General features: G+C 38.1%; 1 protein-coding gene across 3 annotated transcripts in view; it reads right to left on the reverse strand.

The window, feature by feature from the left end:
• Window positions 1-14,794, reverse strand: part of PLEKHG1 (pleckstrin homology and RhoGEF domain containing G1) — a 272,236-nt gene that overhangs the window by 84,393 nt on the left and 173,049 nt on the right. The gene's annotated exons all lie outside the window — the stretch shown is intronic.

Here is a 14,794-nt window from a genome sequence, read left to right on the forward strand (position 1 = left end):
TACTCCTTTAAATTTCAGTGACCCCAAAACAAAGCTCTGGTTGTCCCACCCTTGTTATAGCTCTCTTCTCAAGACTCAGTAAAAACTTCCCTAAAAGATCTACTGTTGTGCCTGTGGTTTCATAAGCATCCTCAAACCATGGCTGGCTTACTCGTGATTCTATGTATCCAAAAGGCCAGGTTTGTAAGTCACAGTGTCAGGGATACAGTAGCTCCCTCTCTCACCAGTAACTCAGAAATCTTAATAAAGAGACACTGAAGAATGCTGCAGCACTCCTAATGAATACTATTTGGTTACTCCCCTTTTGCCACAAACATAAAAAATTGTCTCTTGGTAAAGGCTTGTTAACACTACTAACTTAATCTGTTATTTTACCAGTGGCATACTCATCTTCCAAAAGTAAGCCTCTTAAAAAATACACAATGTTGGTTACAACTTTTTTTATGCAAAATCTTTCAACATGATAAAAAAAATGAGTAATTTTTCTGAGGGAAGAGTTGGGGAGGGAAGAAATGAATATAACCAATGGAAACCCCCAAATTTTTCCTTAAATTTTGATCATTCTTTTATGTGAGTCTCTAAAAATGGTCCCAAAGAAGGATCTATGAAGGGAAGAAGGGGAGGAGGGAAAAAAGGCCATTTGTTTGTTGTTTATTATTTTTATTTATATCAATACCATAGATATGACAATAGCCTAAATAAAATAATACTTTGGAGCTTTAAATTGAGCAGTAACTAGCTACATTTATGTAGTGGGACTAGGAAGGGCTAGATAGCTTCTGATTGGGGATGCCATCGAGGGGGTCTCTATACAGGTTCAGGTTGGGTTAGATGGCCCTGGAAGTCCCTATCAGCTCTGAAATTCTGTGAAACTATGACTTGGCAGATTCCCTTTCACCTGCTTAACCTGCCTGCCTCAATACCCATGGACCACTAGCAAGGGTAGGGCACCCACTGCCTTTGAACTTGACAGGACACTGTAATATTTCATCCAGGAGAGCCAAGTAATAACTCCAGTACTCATGTCAAGTTTTAGGAATAGGGAGATGGGGAAGAAGAAAAGAAGAGGAAATTTGGGAGAAAAAAGTAATGAAAACAGGTAAAACTGGAGGGGTGAGGGAAGGTAGTGTTGACCTTGGAGATGTAATTCCATGCCAAGAAGACCACAGCTACTGGGCTACGAACAGCTATGTAGTACAGAGAATGGATGATGATAATAATAATAATAATCATAATCATAATAAGTATTTACATATTGCTTTAAGGCTTGTAAAGTGCTTTAAATATATGACCTCACTTTATTCTCATAACAAACCTCTAAGTACATGCTATCATTATCTCCAGAGGAAATTGAGACTGATAGAATTTAAGTGACCTTCCCAGGGTCACATAGGTTGGCCTCTCTTTTTCAAGGTTCTCCCACTCCAATCCATTCTTCCTCAGCTATCAAAGTGATCTTCTTCTTCTTCTTCTTTTTTTTTTTTAAGGCAATTCGGGTTAAGTGACTTGCCCAGGGTCATATAGCTAGTAAGTGTCAAGTGTTTGGTCTGAGACTGGATTTGAACTCAGGTCCTCCTGACTTCTGGGCCAGTGCTCTATCCACTGAGCCACCTAGCTGCCCATACATTTTGAGAATGTGGAGAGAGGCCAGCAAGGCAAACAACTGCTAAATAGGCTTATCCCTTTATTCTTTTTTTTTCCTTTTTTTGCTAGGCAATGGGGTTAAGTGACTTGTTCAGGGTCACATAGCTAGTAAGTGTTATGTGTCTGAGGCTGCACTTGAACTCAGGTTCTCCTGACTCCAGGGCTGGTGCTCTATCCACTGCGCCACCTAGCTGCCCAAACTGATCTTAAAATGCAGGCCTGACTATAACATTGCCCTAGTCAATAAACTCCAGTGGCTCCCTACTCTCTTCAGGATCTATTTGACTTTTAAACTTCTCCACTTTACAATCTTCTTACATCTTACTCCTCTTCCACCTACTCTGTGATTCAATGAGACACTGTCCTCCCTGCTGTCTGCTCCTCAAACAAGGTACTTTATCTTCAGACTTTACCTTTGCCTCCTGACTTCCCATGCTTTCTTCAAAGCTCAACAAATTCCACCTTTTTCAAGAAGCCATTCCCAGTTCTCCAAACTCTTGATGTCTTCCCTCAGAGATGATCCTCAATGCATCCTGTCTAAATCTTATTTGTACATAGCTATTTGCATGTTGCCCCTCTCCCTACATTGTACACTCCTTCAGGGTAGAGATGAGTTTTGCCTAGTTTTATATCACTTGCACATTGTACAGTGCCTGCTACATAGCGGAGACTTAACAAATACTTGTTGACTTGACATAGTTAGTAAATGTTTGTGGCAGAATCTGAACTCAGAACTTCCAGATTCCAAGTCCAATACTTTACCCATTGCATCATCTAGCTGCTTCCAATTCTAAAGATCAAACTAAGTAACTAAATGTGTATTCCTGGGATGAGTGGGACTGAAAAGTTGGGGCATTTTCCAGCAGTTCAAGAGGGTATTAGAACAATGAAGGCATCTGCAAAGAGAAACATAGAAAAGATGTCACTAACCCCTTGTCCCCAATTATTCCATCGGGAACCATGGCAATAAAGGCTGAGTTACTCTCAGTTACTCCCATACTATAAAGCTCTGGTCAAGAGGTGTCAAACACACACACACAAACCACCTGCTTCAAGTACCAACTTCCATGCAGCCCAAACAAGATTAAATGTAATCGGGAGATTTTAACAAAATAAATATATGATAGAACATAGGTAATGTTAATATATGGTTTTCTAAATCAATATTTGGCCCATAGGGATCTTTTTGGATGATTTGGTAGCCCCTATTTCTGTTTGAGTTTGACACCACTGATAGCTCAGTGGGTACAGTGCTGGATCTGGAGTCAGGAAGACCTGAGTTCAAATTCAGCCTTAGACACTTACTAGCTGGGCAAGTCACTTAACTTCTGCTTACCTTAACCCACTGGAGAAGAAATGGCAAACCACTCCAGTGTCTTTGCCAAGAAAACCCCATGGACAGTATGGGGTCACAAAGAATTGGACAAAACTGAATGACTGAACAATAACAATCACTGATCTAGACCCTGTTCTTTCTCTACCTTCTCTTAGTAACACAGCTCACTCTTAATTATAGGGGGAGGGGGAAGGAGGAAGATAATATAGCATGTTTCTTGTACCCTACAGGGAACTTCAGAATCTCACTTTATTAGTTTTCAATTTTTCTTACCTCTGGCACAGTAGATAAAGAGTTGTGCCTGGAGTCAGGAAGACCTGAGTTCAAATTTGGCCTCAGATACTTACTAGCTGTGTGACCTTGGGCAAATCACTTAACCTCTCTTTGCCTCAGTTTCCTCATCTCTAAAATAGGGGTGATGAAAATAGCACCTACCTCCCAGGGTTGTTGCAATGATCAAATGAGGTAATATTTGTAAAGTGATTAGCACAGTGCCTGACACATTGTAGGTGCTATATATATGCTTATTCCCTTCCCTAAGGGGAAGTTTCTAGCAGAGCTATTAAAGGGAAGCAAAAAAAAAAATTTAAGCTTTTCTTTTTTTGTTGATCCATTGCTAATAACCACTGAAAGGGGTGGGTAGAAGGAGAAAAAGCCATGGGCTGCTGGGATCACCAAACTGAGAGCTGGCACTACAGGAGGAGCTGGTCCTGCATAAACCCAGGAATGCAGTGGTATTCGATGACTAATGGCCCTTCAGACGATTCACTGGACAGCTTGTCGACACTTCCAATCAAAATTTTGAAAAAATGACTAATATCCCAAACAGCAGCCCCAAGCTCAGGACCAGAATTGGATCTAGGAGTTTTAAATCAATGCTACTGTTTACAATGTTGTCTCACCCAGAAGAAATGGGACTGGTTAACATTTTTAAAATGATTAGATTGGCTATTTGAGAAATAACTTTTTAGTTACTAGCAGTCCCCAGTTTAGGGAGTTTGCTTCTTAAATGGCAAATGCATGTAAATTGATCAAAATAAAGATCTCATTCAAATGGCTGAATGAAAAAAGCTTTTGGAGGAAAAAAATGAAAATGACACACTGTTATAAAAAATGTCCAAATGCCAGTTAGAAGACAAAGCCCATTAAAATATGTCCAGTACGAAAATTTAAGTTCTTTATGTGACTGACCCACATAACAAACCTTATTAAAAACAGTCTCCTGCCAGGTCCTATACTGCAGCATTGAGCATGACCACATTCTTCTCCTTGGTATTCAAAACATCTAGTTCCCTGGCAAACCTTATAAAGAAATGTCACAAAGTGGGAAGAGAAGTTTGGAGGGAACACTCCTGAAAACAACATAAAATTGATCATTCATTTCCTCATTCTCTTCACTACTTCTCACCCTTGTGTCAAAAAACCTTTTACAACATATGTGCCTTAGTACGTCTTAGGTTAGCCATGTACACGAACCTTTGCTCAATTGCCTACGGTTTTTTCACTACCCTTTCCCTTAAATACAACAGTCTAGCAACTATCTTTCCTCATCACCCTCAAGAAATGGGAAAACATGGAAAATAAAAACATAGGAAACAAAATAAATAAATCCAATTTAATTATGTCTACTGCATATAAAGCTCTTTACAACCTGGCCCAGTCTTATCTTTCCAGTCTTATTGAACATTACTCCCATTTTTACACTCTGAAATTCAGCCAAAGCCGCCTTCTCTCTGTTCCTCTATTTTTCTTCTCCATTTCCTTTTACTGGCCGACCCCCATGCATGGAATTCACTCCTTCCTCACCTCTGCCTCCTCAAATCATTCTTTTCCTTAAAGACGCTGCTCAAGCATCAACCCTTTTACATATAAATCTCCCAAATACCAGTGCCTAACTCCCTAAACTACCTTACATTAAAATGCTTTATATTTATTTGTATTCATTCTTTTTATGTTTATTCTATCTATACTTATATACATATTAGTATAGTGTATAATCTCCTTTAGAGAAAGGATTGTTTCATTCATTGTATTTGTGTTCCTTAAAACCCAGCACAGTGCCTGGCGCACAGAAGTTGTTTAATAAATGGTTTTTGATTGATTGAGAGACAAAAGAAAACCCTGTCCTCAAGGGTCTTCTATTCTACTTATAATCATAAGTCAACATACAACCCATTTTGGTACTCTATTATCCAAAAATATTGCTTTTTATCCTGAAAGGAATAGGCTATTGGACAGTGAGGGTCTAGGGTCTTCCACAAAATCAGGTTCAGAAAAGTTTTCTCATTTGTAAATGAGATGGCTGTAATAAACAGCCTTTATAGTACCTTCCAGGTCCAAATCCACACTCCTATGAACTTGGGGCTAGGTTCTCTCTGTCCACTCCAAAGTGTCATTCTGAGCAAGGGAAATCACAGTCACTTGTCACAAAAGTTGTATTTCTTTTAAACGATTCAGTTCCTCTTTCATTATTAGAAGTTAATTGTTTAAAAACATGTCCTTTTCACATATCGTAGGGCTGAAGACATCATCCAAAATTGGGGAGATTTTTGTTTTTCATATCTTTGTACATTATTTCTGAGAACTGTCCTCCAAACTTCACTCCTCAAAAAACAGGTTCATTTTTTAAAATAGCTAAATACATTGAGGAAAAGTGTCTTCCCTTCATAAGAAAATTCATCTTATTGCTTTTTGTTCTGTGTCTTAAAAGGGAATGGAATTGGAAGTCCCATTTCCTCAGAACAAAACTCCAACTTTCACAGCACTCACTGCATGGGAAACCCTGTAGCTCAGAAAAGATTGCAGTCACATTTGTAAGTCTAAGTTAGTCACAAATGACCTTGCAATGTAGCAAAGATTCTAGACATCTTATTAAAATTTTTTTTTAAAAACCCAACTTTTAGAACTAAGTAAACAAAGATACACTGTACAATTACTGGATAAACTCACAAAATTGTTCTTCCTTCAATTTCTCTCAACTGAAATTACACTCTACACATTTAGGAGAAGGCCTGCCTCTCACAACTAAGATTTTCTTTGTCTCTAATTTGATATCTCCAGTGTTAAGTCTACCTGCTTTTCGAAGCTAAGATAATGACACAATGGTTTTCAATTGTGTTTCAAGTGATGGAGTTTATGAAAAGCCCTTTTTTCCTTCTCCACCCACCCTATCAACTTTCTATTTGATTGTGCAATAAATGGGAAATTGTTGGGGCTTTTTTCTCCCTAGCTCCTTCAGACACTGAAAATGACAAGGGTAAAAAGGACACACTTGTGTTTAGCATAACATCTAACTTGAATCATTGTAGGTCGGCTGAGCATAGAAGTCTACTCTAACATTAGTCAAAAACATTTCTCAACAGGTTGTCAGATTTTTAAAATTTATTGATATCTTTTACTCTTACTTTACCCTAATTTCCAAATACATTCCTCTTTCCTCAACCACCCAGAAAGCCATCCCTTATAGCATGTCAGATTTATTTATTTATCTACTCATTCACTCATTTTACTACATCATTAATATAATTCCGATTTGGAAGTTACAAAATACAGTAGGGAACTGTGGCTGTCCATTCCTATCTGTTTTTCATTTAATACAGTCCCATTGTGATTTAGCACAAGATAGCAAGAACAATACATCTACCTTTGGATATAAAGCAACTTACCATAGGGCATTCTGCCATTAAGGAATTGGTCAAAATAGAAAATGTTTAAGTATAAATACTATCCAACGAGGCCCTGAATTAGAGATGGGGAAGGATAGGCCGTAAGAGGGCAGCTAGGTGGCACAGTGGATAGAGAGCCAGGCCTGGAGTCAGGCAGACTAATCTTGCTCAGTTCAAATCTAGCCTCAGATACTTATTAGCTGTGTGACCCTGGACGAGTCACTTAACCCTGTTATCTCAGTTTCCTCATCTGTAAAATGCACTGGACAAGGAAATGGTAAACCACTCTAGTGTCTTTGCCAAGAAAATCCCAAATGGGGTCATGAAGAGGTGGACAGGACTGAAAATGACCTTACAAATGACCTTCTCCAGGAGAAGGAAGGAAGGACCCTGAAAGATAAGAGGCTTATTTTGCAATTTGCAAATGGTCACGTGAGCTTAAAGCTTGGTCACCAGTGGAACTAGTTCTATCTAAATTACATTAATATTCACTTTTTAGGAATGTTAAGTTTCTTCTTACCAATTTAAGAATAAGAATGAAATTTTTGATCCTCGCTTATTTCAGCAAATGTAATGAGAGAAAGGGGCAATATTATTATTCAACCAAGGGGACAATCTCATCTTGGGCCATTCCTTCATTGGCAGTATGCTTCCTAATCTGCTTATTAACCTCCATCAGTCTCACATAGACCATGTTCACACCTTTTATGTACCAGTCAGACTATTTTGTATGTCAGATCTCTCCTAACAGATTCCATGAGGGCAAGGAGTGCGTGTTTATGTTGTGTGTGTGTGTGTGTGTGTTTGTGTGTGTGTGTGTGTAACTACATGGTGTATTTCCGCTTAATACAAGATGCTGCAAATAGTAGCCACTTAAAAACTATTTACTGTGTGAATGACTTTGGTGAGTATGGTAGGCAATTTGGAGCGATTAGTGCTATGTAGGACTGAACCCTTCTGATGTTTTGACAGCTCTGTGAATGTCACGGATGTAGGTTTTCCCTCCTACAGTGCAGATCACAAACAACCATCTACCTTTCTTATTCCATGCAATTCTTATTCATGTTTTCCATCATTTTCTCTGCTGGAGTTCTACTCAGCATTCTGAGAGCCTTCTTCTAGGTCAAAAGTTCTTAATCTGGGGCTTTTGAACTTAAAAAAAAGGTCATTTTTTTTTACAACTGTATTTCAACATAATTAGTTTCCTTTTAAAAATTATAAAATTTATTTTATTCATTTAAAAACTTTATTCTGAGAAGGCTATTAGCCAATAGTCAATAAACTAAGACTACTGACCAATAGTCCATAAACATTATTTAAGCATGTACTATGTGCCAGGCATTGTACTAAGTGCTAGAGATACAAATAAAAAAGAAAAGACAATTCCTGCCCTCAAGGTGCTTACGATCTAATGGGGGGAGACAATAACAACAAAAGGAAAGGGAAGAGAAGGCATTTGGTACTGGGGTATGATACAGAAGTCCAAAAAAGTCCAAAAGCAGTGTAACTGGTGGGAAATGGGTAGAAGATTCCGTAAATGGAGGGCGAACTATGATTTGGAGAGGATTTTGATCCATAAAATACTTAAAATGTGTGTACGTGTGTGTGTGTGTGTGTGTGTGTGTGTGTATGTGTGTGTGTATAGGGAGACCCAAGTTCAAATCTGGCCTCACACACTTAGTAGCTATGTGCCCCTGGTAAGTCACTTAATCTCCTAGGAACAAGATGCCCCTCTCTGAATAAGCTCTATCATTTCTGTTTTGCTTTTTTTTTTTTATTTGTTAGGCAATGAGGTTAAGTGACCTGCCCAGGGTCACACAGCTAGTAAGCGTTATGTGTCTGAGGCTGGATTTGAACTCAGGTCCTCCTGACTCCAGGGCCAATGCTCTATCCACTGTGCCACCTAGCCACCCCTAAGCTCTATCATTTCTAACCTCATCACCACTCTGATAACTCAAGCCTTGATTGACACCACCTCCCTCAGCCTCCTCTCCCCTCTGACTGGAGGACTGGAAAGTACAGTACCAAATTCCTCCCAAAGTCTTCCTTTATGGAGGGCAGAAACTGAACTCTCAGCTCATTCCACTCAATTTGCATCTATTCCCCTGCCTGGGTTCAACTCCACTGAACAAGATGTTCCTGCCCAGGTTATCGGTTGGTGCTCTGTGCCCCTCCCTTGCCTCACTTTCCCATTTCCTTCTGTGTGTTTCTCCTCACATTGGATTGCGGGCTCTTTGAGAGTAGGGACTATCTTCCTTTTCCTCAATTGTATTCCCAGTGTTTAGCATAGCACATAGCGTTTACTGAATTGAACTTAATCTCTGTCTGCCTGAGTTTTCTCAACTATCACAGTGGATAATAATAGCACACCTACTTTCCTAGGTTATTGTGAGGATCAAATGAGATTATATTTTGTAAAGTACTTAGTAGCTAGATAGAGTGCTGTGCCTGGAATCAGAAAGACCTGACTCCAATCTAGCCACAGACACTAGCTGTATCACCTTGGGCAAGTCACTTAACCCTGTTTGCCTCAGTTTCCTCATCTGTAAAATGAACTAGAGAAGAAAATGATAAACCCCTCCAGTATCACTGCCAAGAAAACCCCAAGCGGGGTCACAAAGAATCAGACATGACTGAAAAATGACACAACAAAGAACTTAGCACTGGGCTTGACACATAGTAGGCACTTAATAAATATTACTTCAATTAAATTGAACTTAACCTCTGTTTACCTCAGTTTCCTCAACTATAAAATGGGGATAATAATAACACCAACCTTGCAGGATTGTTGTGAGGATCAAATGAGTTAATATTTTGTAAAGCACTCAGTACAGTGTCTGGCACATAGTAGGCACTTAATAAATGTTTATTGACTGGCTGAAATGAGATAATATTTTGTAAAGCACTCAGGTACTTAACAAATGCTTATTGACTGTTTGAAATGAAATAATATTCTGTAAAGCACTTAGCATAGTACTTGTTACACAGTAACTTCTTAATAAATGCTTTTTTCTTTCTTCTGCAGAAGTACAAAGAAGGAGTGGAATGAAAAGGGAGAAATTCCTGCTTTCTCAGGAGTCATTAAAGGACCAAGCATGGCGGTATGTTCTTGTAGTCCTAGTTACTGGGTGGGTTGAAGGTTTTAGAAGGGCTAAAGCCAATAGGATGCCCACACTCAATCTACAATCAGCGTGAGAAGCCCTGAGAGTAGAGGATTCCCAGGCTGCTGAAGAAGGGGAGAACAAACTCAGGTCTGAAAACAAAGCAGGTAAGAGCTGCCCTGAGGATCACTGGTCAGCTGGTGAGTAGCCATTACACTTTCAGGCTGGGTCAGATGGTGAGACCCAGTCTCCAAAAAAAAAAAAGTCATTAAAGGTGAGTTTCTAGTATGGCACAGGGAAAAGAACCCTGGCTCTGGGGTCAAAGAACCCGGAATCAAATCCTATGTCTGATGCTTACTGTGTAACATCAGGCAAGTCACCTGACCTCCCTAGTCCTCAGGATTACAATGAAGGGGTTGCACTGGGGTATCCCCAGCTCTATGTCTATATTCCTATGACTTGGGATTCCACAAGGGAATGGCATGATTGAAGGAAAACCTGTTATTCAATCTGTAGTGAAAAGTTTTATTTGGGAATATTTTAATGAATTTTCTCCACCTCTGGATAAAGTGGGCACACATGTGAAATGCATGTCAACCAAGAGATAGCAAAGAATGGATTGGAAGTCCTGGTTGCCTTCAGTGAAATAATATCATATAGTGTCATTCTCAGGCAGAAGTTTAGCAGTGTAGACCTAGTCTAACATGCCAAATGATCAATCTTCTGATGCATTTGCAAAACTAGTGTAGAGGATAAAAATAAGTCACTGCTTTAAAATTCATTGTACTTTCTAAAAAATCAAAGCCTACATCGATGAGGTATACAAATAGGATGATAGGAAACAAGGGAGCATTTTTCATTAGGGAAGAAAACCAACTTGATTTAAATGAGTTTGGCTAGTCATTTAAATTGGCTGGGTAGAGTTCAGTAAAGAAGAATTATAGGCAAACCAAGGAAAGAAAAAAAAAGACTTATGAAGATTAAACAAGGCTCTTTGAGGAATAATTACTATGTAAAAGAGTAAAAAAAATCTATCTTTTGAATACAACATATAAGATCATTCCACTGGTGGGGAGAGAGTAGGTAGATCCACAGAGGCTGTAAGATCAGCAATTTTTGCAGTTTGGGATACGACTTAAAAAAATTTTTTTTAAAATACAGATCAAAGCATACTATTTGCTATTTTTTTCTTCTGTCTTGTTTTGTTTCCTCTTTCTGATGGTTCCTCCTATTGGGGTTCTAATTCTTCCTTACAACATCACTAATGTGAAAGTATGTTTAATAGGAATGTATACGTACAGCCTATATCAGATTGTTGTCTTGGGGGGGGAGGGAGAGGGAGAAAAATTTAAAACTCAAAAGCTTATGGAAATGATTGTTGCTAAATCAAATTAAATTAATAAAAATTTTTTATTTGGCGTCTGGACTTCTGATTTCATCATTCCTTCCAACGAGGAAAGCCTCTTCTACCAATGAAGATGGGCAACTTAAGTTCTACAACTTAACAATCTTACAAAACTGACAGGACAGTGAAAGGTAAAGGAAATTGCTCAGGATCACAGAGCCAGCGTCAGAGTTGAGATTTAAACTCAGGTCTTCTTAAACCTGAGGCTTGCCCTCAGATATATAGCTGGCAAAACAGTATTGGAGGAGACCTTCAGGATATAAACAGCACAAAACGGGTTAGAAAATGAAATCAATTAGGGCAGATTTTAAAAGCAGCTAGGTATTGATCTTCTTTAAAAAAGTTTAACTCATTATTTTTTTTAAATTTTATTTATTTTATTTTTAATTTATGAAATAAAACAAGCATTTCCATAATATAGTATAATTTTAAAAAAAGATGATTGTACATGAAACTGCAAATCTATTGTGTACAACTTGCTATTCCTTTTAAATATGTAATAAATTTTACATGATAGCATATGTATAAACTATATCAAACTGCCTACCATTTTCAGAAGGGGGAGGGGAAGAAGGGAGGGAGAAAAATCTGGAACTTAAAATCTTGTAAAAATGAATGCTAGAAATTTCCTTGATTGGTAATTGTGGGGAAAAATAAAATACTATTAAAAATAAATACGTAATAAAGTTATCATGTAAATTTCTTTTTCCCCCTTTTTTTCTTCCTTCCCTCTCCGCGCATGGCTACCATTAGACACAAATATGTATATATGTAATGAATGAATTCGATACATTGGTCTATGCATCAGTTCTTTCTCTGGATGCAGATAATATCTTGTTTCATATGTCATTTATAGTTAATTTGGGTATTTATAATAGTATTGATCTTTAAAAAAAAGAATTCACACCATGTGTGTAGATATAGATAGGAAGATACAGCTAGTTAGCAATATATATATACATCTATCTATATTATATATATGTGTATATATATGGAGAGAGGGGGGATGGGGATGGGGATGAGGAGGGGGAGAGAGTAGGAAAACAGGAAAAAACCTGCTCCTTATGTTAAGAGGGAAAAACGGAAAGGGTGCTCAATCACACCATTACAAAGAAACAAGCTTGATCATCAGAGAAGGTTGCATCCGGAATCAGAAAGGACTGGACTCAAACGCCACCTCATACACTAACCCTATGACTCTGCTCAGGCAGATCAAGCTTTCTGTGTTTTAGGTCCTTCATCTTTAAAACAAGAGGGTTGGAGTAGATAGCCACTGAAGTACCCTCCAGGTCTAAATCTCCTATCCTAGGAGACCCAATGTGCCCAGGCAAAAATGCTGCTTTCCTTTTAGGCAAACACAATTCTGTGGGTAAATCTTGATTCCTGTAGATTCCATTTTTCCCCCTGGGAAACGATTAGAGAAGTTCAAAGAGGATAAAGGACATTTGTAAAGATGAAGCCAGATGAAGCAAAAGCTAGTACTCTTCCAGTTACCACTGCATCATAAATGTTTTGCCTTTATCTTTTTTAACTCTTTCCCCTCCTGTCATTCTCATACACCTGCTCTACTGCCACACTATATCCCCTCACTGGAGTGAATGTTTTAAAAAGAAAAGAAAATATTCAAACTGTTTTAAAGCGGGTCAGGCAATGCATTATTCTGTGACCAGAACAGAGTTTGAATGAGTTCTGAGTGCATTTTTTTTTTAAACTCAAATTTATTTGTAGTAGAGGATGATCTGTTGATTATGTGTCCTGGAAGCTATTCAGATAAAACAAATTATGATTATTGTTAAACTGAAAACACTACTAGCTAGCACATCTGGGTGGAAGATAGTAATGAGCATCTGGATCAAGAAACAAGACAAGAATATCTGGACTGTTTAGCACCACTCAGAGTCAGAAGCAGGGATCTGCAGTGGGGGCAAGTACAAACTAAGATGAGTGAAAAGTAGAAAAACTGGGGGCATCAGAACAAGGTAGTCACTGGCGAGAGAGAGGGAAAACAAGCACCTCTAACTCCAGCCCACCATCTGGTAACTTCCCTAGTTTAACTGGTTATCCCTGATTACTAGGCACTAAGTACTGTTGTTTCTATGCTGCTGAAAAATTGCAAGGGATATTACTGTCCTCTAAATTTGTCATCCTTGGAGTAAGCTCCAGTTGCTCTGCCCTAGTTATGGCTCTGGAACCACTCGAGATAAAACTCCTTTAGTAAAATTGGTCTGTCATTCATTAACCACTTCTTTCTACCTAAAGTTTATCAACTTATTTTTAATAAAACCATTATACATGTAATATTTTTCCAATTAACTCATTTTGTCTCACCAGTATGAAGAACCTTATTAGGTGGAGATGTTTTTTGGTGTTGTTTTTTTTTTTAAACCACTTAGAAGGAAAGAATGCCTTGAGAACCATAAGTTTTTTTTTTTTTATAAGAGCTTGTAAAATTGTTGGCAATTCCATAGGTATTTTTCTTCAAACAAAAATGACATCACTGCTGAAATTTCAAGAAGATTGGCCTCATTTACTCCACTTTTGTACGACATATTGTTTCTGTTGAGTATCAATTGGTTTTTCTATTTCTACTGGAAGATTTATGTCATAACTATTTTTAGCATGCAAAAGTCTGTTTCTATAGCTTTTGGAATTCAACTAGCAGACAATCACCCTTTAGAATTTGTCTAAAACTAAGTGCATACAATTTTCTAGTAGATGGGGTGCTCATTAGCAAGTAATTAATCCACTCTGAATTACACTTGACTAAGAGTCTAAAATGCAGTAGAAGTTAGGCAAATGTTATCTGCCAGCAAAGGTAATATAACTGAAAGCTAAGATGAAGACCTCTTAGCCATGTGTTTATCATATCAATCAATCTATAAACATTTATTAAGCATCTACTATGTGCCAGGCATTGTACTGAGCTCTAGGGATACAAAAAGAAGCAAAACACGGCACCTGCCCTCAGGGAGCTTACAATCTAATGGGGAAAGACAACATGTAAACAAATATAAAGCAAACTATATACAGGATAAATAGGAGATAATTAACAGAGAGAAGGTACTGGAATTAAGAGGGGTTGGGGAAGACTTCCTGTAGAAGGTAGGGTTTTTGCTGGGATTTAAAAGAAGCCAGGAGGGGGAGCTAGTCGGCACAGTGGATAGAGCACTGGCCCTGAAGTCAGGAGGACCTGAGTTCAAGCCTGGCCTTGGACAAAACACTTGACACTTACTAGCTGTGTGACCCTGCGCAAGTCACTTAACCCAAATTGCCTAAAAAATTAAAAAAATTTAAAAAAAGAAGTCAGGGAAGTCAGTAACTGGATGATCAATTAGCATAGCCTCAGTACCAACCCTGTCATTGTTACATAAAATTCAATTTGTTATCCAAATTAACTATAAAGGACATATGAAGAAAGACTCTATCTGCATCCAGAGAAAGAACTGATAAATAGAAGTATGTATAGAATAATTTTACATAAATACATATATACATATTTGTGTCTAATGGAAGCTATCTCTAGGATTGGGAGGGAGGGAAGAAAAAAAAGAAAAAAATTTACATGATAATTTTGTTGTACATTTGAAAGGAACAGCAAGTTGTGCATAGTAGATTTGCAGTTTCATGTATAATCATCTTTTTT

This window comes from Vombatus ursinus, unplaced genomic scaffold (genome assembly GCF_900497805.2).
Source record: "Vombatus ursinus unplaced genomic scaffold, bare-nosed wombat genome assembly UNPS02012602.1, whole genome shotgun sequence".
Classification (NCBI taxonomy): domain Eukaryota; kingdom Metazoa; phylum Chordata; class Mammalia; order Diprotodontia; family Vombatidae; genus Vombatus; species Vombatus ursinus.